Genomic DNA, 7,091 nt, shown 5'->3' with positions numbered 1-7,091 from the left:
GCAGTCCGGGACTCTTCTGGCCCAACTCTTGCACTCCAGGGGCTTCTTTTGGTCCATAAAAATTCGTCAAAAATTGGCACATCAATTGGACTCCGTTTGGTATTCCTTTTCTGTAAAACTCAAAAACAGGGAAAAAACAAAAACTGGCACTGGGCTCTAGGTTAATAGGTTAGTCCCAAAAATGATATAAAAGTGTATAGTAAAGCCCATTAAACATCCAAAACAGGTAATATAATAGCATGGAACAATAGAAAATTATAGATACGTTAGAGACGTATTAGTCGGCGACAAAGTCACCCATGTTAGAGTATATTGACCGAGGAGTCAAGTGATAACACTTGATCATAGGTCATACTCATCGTTTAAGCTCAAAATGGGGTTACCATTTTTCGTTTAAGCATTTTGATGTATTCACACCTCGTTGAGTTGCTTTGTCTCATGACTTGGGTCAAACCTTCTCTAAGATGGAATACCATACCTTGGGTTGTGTTGATCTTGGTCATGTAGTTGAACTTGCGTTGGGTGCTCAAGGTTGATGTAGTCCATCAAGAGTTGAGAGCACCACTTGTAGTTTAAGTTCATCTTCCTAAATGGGTTAGTCTTGCAAGGAATAGCACTTGTGTATCCAAAATGACAATCATGAAACTTGATACCAAATGAAATTTGATATATAGAAATTGTCGAAGGATATGTTGAGTGAGCTCATCCTTCCTTGTATTCCACAATCATATAGAAGCTTGGTGACGTAGAGATTGCTCAAGATGTGACTGAATTGCAATCTCATAGATTTGGGCTCATCAAAGTACCTACAAGGGTTAGATAACATGCAAGGGTACAAGTATAGATCCAAGACATATGATCATCATCTTAAGAGAAATATCAAGGATTGGTCAAAAAGGCTCATGCCTTGCATGTATCTAGATGGAGTTCCTACTCCAAGTTTGAGGCATCAATGATGTACAATTCACCTCTAAAATGGCAAAACACTTTCTCATCAAGTGGTTTGGTGAATATATCTGCCAATTGCTTATCGGTACAAACATGCTTAAGATTGATGTCTCCTTTAGCAACTTGATCCCGAATGAAATGATGATAAACTTCAATATGCTTAGTCCGAGAATGTTGCACGGGATTGTGAGCAATCTTAATAGCACTTTCATTATCACAAAGCAATGGAACATGTTTCACATATATCCCATAATCCTTAAGGGTTTGGGTCATCCAAAGTAATTGAGCACAACATGATCCGGCGGCAATGTATTCCGCTTCGGCGATGGATAAGGATAACAAGTTTTGTTTCTTGGAGGACCAAGATACAAGAGATCTACCAAGAAATTGACAAGTACCTGAAGTGGACTTTCTATCAACCTTGTCTCCGGCATAGTCCGAGTCGGAGTAGCCAACAAGATCAAAGGAAGACCTCTTAGGATACCAAATGCCAACGTTTGGTGTATGAATTAAATATCTCACTATCCTTTTCACAGCCTTAAGATGACATTCTTTAGGGACCGCTTGATATCGTGCACACATGCACACACTTAGCATAACATCGGGACGTGAGGCACATAGATATAACAATGAACCAATCATAGAGCGGTAAACCTTTTGGTCAACCGGTTTGCCATCCTTGGTCAAGTCAAGATGTCCACTGGTAGGCATGGGTGTTTTCATACCTTTGCTTTCTTGCATGTTGAACATCTTGAATAAGTCCTTGTTATACTTTGTTTGGGAAACAAAGGTACCCTCCTTAGTTTTCTTGATTTGCAAACCAAGAAACAATTTGAGTTCACTCATCATAGACATCTCAAACTTCTCCAACATTAGCCTTCAAAATTTTCACTAAAATAAGGGTTAGTCGAACTAAATATTATATCATCCACATAAATTTGGCACACAAATAATTCACCATTAACCCTTTTAGGAAAAAATGTAGAATTGATTTTTCCAATTTCAAATCCTTTTTCAATAAGAAACTTAGTCAAGCATTTTACCATGCTCTAGGAGCTTGTTTAAGACTATAAAGAGCTTTGTGAAGTTTGTAAACATGATCGGGTTTCTTGGGATTAACAAGGCCAGGAGGTTGTTTGACATAGACTTCCTCTTCAATTTCTCCATTTAGAAAAGCACTTTTTATCTCCATTTGATATAAAGTAATGTCCTGATGATTGGCATAAGCAAGTAAGATGCGTATGGACTCAAGTGTAGCAACGGGGGCATATGTCACCATAGTCCATACCTTCAAATTGAGTGTAGCCTTGGGCGACGAGACGGGACTTGTTGTGTACAACTTGTCCATCTTCATCTTGCTTATTCCGAAACACCCATTTGGTTCCAATGACATTATGCTTCTCATCGGGCTTTTCAACAAGCATCCATACTTGATTCCTCTCGAAATTGTGTAGCTCTTCATGCATAGCGTTCACCCAACCCGGATCATCAAGAGCTTCTTCAACCTTCATAGGTTCAATAATAGAAATGAATGAGTAATGTTCACAATAGTTAGCCAAACGAGTTTTAGAGCGAGTAATTCTCCCGGTTTGAGACGGGATGATCTTTGAGACTCTTGCTGAAACTCGTGAGAGCTTTTGTTTGGGTCGGGGTGGAACATCCTCTTCATTGTCTTATTCTTCCTCTTGTCCTTCTTCAATGTTGTTGGCGTTGTTGTTCTCTTGTGGAGGTGGAGAGGTAGGTCGATGAGGATCATCTTGTTGTACTTCCTCGTTTCCTTCATCTTGATGTGTTCCACTTGTGGATGCCTCCAAGTCAACTTGTGGTTCACCTTGTCGTGAAGTAGAGGCTTCCACTTGAACGGACAAGTTACTCTCCTTCACCTCCGTTGGGTGAATCTTGCCAATAGACAAGTCTTGAATTTCTTCTGAGGGATCTTTGTCTCCTACATCAATTGGCAATTCCTCTACTTGTGAGCCGTTAGATTCATCAAACTTCACATCTACCGTCTCTTAAACCTTTCAGGTGAAATTATTTTAGACACGATAAGTGTGAGAATTTGAGCCATAACCGAGTAGGAAACCTTCATGAGACTTAGGGGCAAATTTCGAACGATGATGCTTATCAAGAATGTAACACTTTGAGCCAAATACTCGAAAGTATCCAACTTGGGGTTTGTTACCGGTGAGAAACTCGTATGCCGTCTTGCCGAGAAGCTTGTGAAGATATAGTCGATTTGTTGCATGACAAGTTGTCTCAACCGCTTCCACCCAAAAGTGTTCTGGCGTCTTGTATTCATAAAGCATCATTCTCGCCATCTCAATGAGTGTCTGGTTCTTCCTCTCAACAACTCCATTTTCTTGAGGTGTGTACATAGCCGAGAACTCATGTGAAATCCCTTCTTCATCAAGAAAGGTATCCACATTGGCATTTTTAAACTCCATTCTGTTGTCGCTACGAACCTTCTTGATTTTCACTTAAAATTGATTTTGGGCCTTCCTGGCGAAGTTCTTGGAGATCTTTTGCACCTGTGATTTATCATCAAGAAAGAACACTCATGTAAATCTTGAAAAATCATCAACAATGACCAATCCGAACGAGTTACCACCGAGACTCTTGTAGGCGTTGGGACCAAAAAGATCCATATGAAGTAGCTCGAGCGGTTTCTCGTGGTCATAATGTAATTCACAGGATGACTTCCTCCAACTTGTTTTTCTGCTTGACAAGCACTGCAAACACTACTGCAGGATACTGCTAACGTGACACTACGATCAGAGACTCTTTGACAAAACTGTGTGTGATGCAATAATCGCAAAAGATGGTGTAAAAACCCGTCAAAAAAGGTGCAAAACTTTTGCGAGGACGGATGCATCAAACACAGTTTAGATTTTTGTTGCATGTGCAGATTCAGGACATACGGTTCAGTTCAATTAACTGTTTGCAGTGAGGAGGAACAAAAAAAATGGGTTGCCAGATGAAGGCGTGTGCGATGTAGAGCATATGGTTCACTCGGATGAACTGTCTGTGATGAGGCGTAACAACAAAAAAGGGCAGCCAGATGAAGGTGTGTGTGATATACGGCATACAGTTCACTCGGATGAACTATTTGTGTTGAGCCAAGAGAACTGAAATGGTTCAACTTAACAAGATGTGTGTGATAAGCGGCAAACAGGTCTGTAATCGAAAATGGGTGGGAAGACCGATAACAACACAGACGATTCCTATTAACATGTCGTGTGTGTTGTGAGCAAACGATTGTTGGTATACAATTGGCAGTGATTGATAAAATCATCACCGACGGGTTCCATTGTTTAGTCCATGTGCGATGTGATTTTCTCTGTCTACAGAGCATCAACATATCTCTACTCCTAATCTCTACTCCTAATGAACGAGTTGGTTGAATAGTCCCATCATTTTCGTCTGGTTTTTTTCGTCTGGTCTTTTTCGTCCCCCACCTTCCACCCCTCATCTCTACTCCTAATGAACGAGTTGGTTGAATAGTCCCATCATTTTCGTCTGGTTTTTTTCATCTGTTTTTTTTTTCCCACCTTCCACCCCTCACTCCGATTCCACCGATTTTCACCCTCCCAGAGAGAAAAAAACGCTCTAAACAACCCTGAGAGCAGCTCTTCTCCTTGATTACCCTTGCACGCACTAGGTTTCCTACGCCGCCGCCGCCGCAGGGGAACTCGTCGACCAGCCCAACCTCCTGCCGCTCCGCACCCTTCCCTTCCCGTTGCCGCAGTCACCCCCTCCATCTCCTGCTGGAGCCACTACCCTGCCGCGAACATCCTGCGCGCGTTGTACATGACCGGTACGGCGGCCCTGACAGAGAGCGAGAACCGCCACGGGACCGCGGCGGTGAGCCCCTCGATGAAGACCTGCGCGGAGAGCAGGAACGCGTGCGGGGCCTCGGCGGCGATCCCCGTGGTGTTCGCGGACTGGAGGCCGTCGAGGACGTAGAGCAACGGGAGCGCGGCCCCAACAAGGAACCCTGCCACGGTGTGTGCGGCGAGGAGGAGGCGTGCGAGGACAAGGAAGATGGGCAAGGACGGGTTGGGCTTCCCGGGGCGCTGCGAGAAGGCGAGCGTGGCCAGGAGGAGGTAGGGGAGGAGCAGGACAGCGAAGGCGATCTCCAAGAGCGGCACGGTGGTCGAGAAGGCCAGCACGGCCTTGGCGCCCAGCGTGTTGAGATGCTTGCATGTTTCATGACATGTACCTGAAGGTCAAGGTAACATGTTCAAGAACAAGAGGGTCTTCATGGAGAGTATCCACAAGTCCAAGGCTGAGAAAGTGAGAAGGCAAGAGAGACGACCCTCTCTGACCAGTTTGAGGCCAAGCGTGCAAGAGCAAGGCTAGCTAGCAGGGAGAGGAATATTGCGAGGAGGGAGGAGAGATTGGCTCAGGTAAGATGATGTTTCCACTTGAGCCCTGTCTATTTCCTCGCATAATTAGATTTGTGCTGCATTATATTGGTGCAGGGTCTCTTGTTGGATGTTTCAGAGATGCTTATGCACGGTTTCTTTAATCATTTTGGTTCATGGTACCAGCTAATGAAATTTACGTGCTCTGGTGATGAATTCGTGCCATGTCGAGTTGGATTGGCGGTGGCGTATTTTCCTCTTGTAGTCAAATTAGTGAGATGCTTCGTTCTCTTCTTTATGTGAACGTACATGTATGACCAGTGTAATTAGGTGCAGTAGTTTTGGTCAATGTCAAAGCAGAAGAAAGCCACATGTATGACCAGTATTGAATCACGGCCAGAGAGTAATGTAGCTTTGTCCCTCCCTGATGCTGCTAATGCAAGATGCATAGGAATCTTATTCAATGTCAAAAATTGACATACCGTGCAATCATGTCTAATGTCTTTCATTTAATCTCCGCGGATGTGCCGGCCGGCCGGCACATCCGTCAGTTCATCATCTATCTCAGACTCTCAGTCACAGCTATGGTAATTGGGGTATGTTCATCTCCAATTACAGCCTCATAATTTTTTGGACATTCATTTAGAGCCCGACCTACTGGGGTGTGCAGACCTGGTAATTGGAACAATTCACCAAGAGAAGGCAGTTCGTGTATAACATAATGGGTGAGGAGTAAAGGTGTGTCATATTCCATATTTTCATTCTCATTTCAGAGAACGCGATAGTAATTTTTGATATTTTGCTCTATAGTGGAATTTATCGTGAGATCCTACCCAAATCCGAGTACTTCTCCAAGGCATGGTACACCTTCCATTTCGCCCAAAACAATCTCACCATGGGCTACTTCACCAATAAGACTACCAAACAGATTGAGGCCTACGGCCCCGATCCGAAGGAGCGGTTCACTATGGCAATGCAGGTACAATTCAAGCTAATTCGCTGACAATCTCGCTCACAACCAAGGAAATTTAGTTCTTGACACAATTAACATTACATGATCTGTGCTGGCTACAGTGTATTCATGCTTGCTTCGAATTCTTGGTTCATGGAAAGAATTTATAATTTATCTCTGTACTACACATGTAATATAACTTGTACAAGAAGAAGAAGAAGCTTGTCAAGTTTTATCTCTGTACTAGACATGTAATATAAGTTGTAGTAGAAGAGTACTAGACATATAGATTCTAAAGCTGAACCAGCCTTAGATTTACTTGTAGAAGAAGCTTGTCAATTCGGCTTGGTTAGCCTCTTTGATGTAATAAATTGGTGTTGGTGGGTCCATGTGGCTGGAGAACCCTCTTTCTCCAAAATTCCGGCAATGTCGTGCTCATCGTACATGCTGGCATGGTGGTGCTCAACTTATGGGAGTAGGTTGGCAACCACCCCTCTTGGAACATCTAAATAATCACATTTTGCTGATATTTTTCTTCTGATTGATGATTGATTCAATTTGCACGGAGCAATTCTGGAGGAAATAGTACAAGCTAACTCTAAATCATTTCTTAGTTGATCAATCATGTAATTAGAAAGCAAAAATAAGCTACCAAAATCATATAGCTTGGTATTGGAATATTAACCTCTTGGTTTAGTTACCCAGGCAATGGAGATCCCACAATTTTTTGAATTGCCATGCAAATTATTATGACAAGTTGCTTGGTATCTGACAATCTGCTTGTCCTTCTCCCATGCATTTTCAGAAACTCTGCAGAAAGTTGCTGC

General features: G+C 43.0%; 1 pseudogene; it reads right to left on the bottom strand.

Annotated features, from left to right (window-relative positions):
- Positions 1–5,685, bottom strand: part of LOC119339505 — a 14,849-nt pseudogene extending 9,164 nt beyond the window's left edge.
- Between the last annotated feature and the right edge of the window lie 1,406 nt (positions 5,686–7,091).

The sequence above is a fragment of the Triticum dicoccoides genome, chromosome 7B, assembly GCF_002162155.2.
Source record: "Triticum dicoccoides isolate Atlit2015 ecotype Zavitan chromosome 7B, WEW_v2.0, whole genome shotgun sequence".
NCBI classification, from domain to species: Eukaryota; Viridiplantae; Streptophyta; class Magnoliopsida; order Poales; family Poaceae; genus Triticum; species Triticum dicoccoides.
The sequence above is the reverse complement of the archived record's forward strand: the minus strand, read 5'-3'. Positions and strand labels throughout refer to the sequence as shown.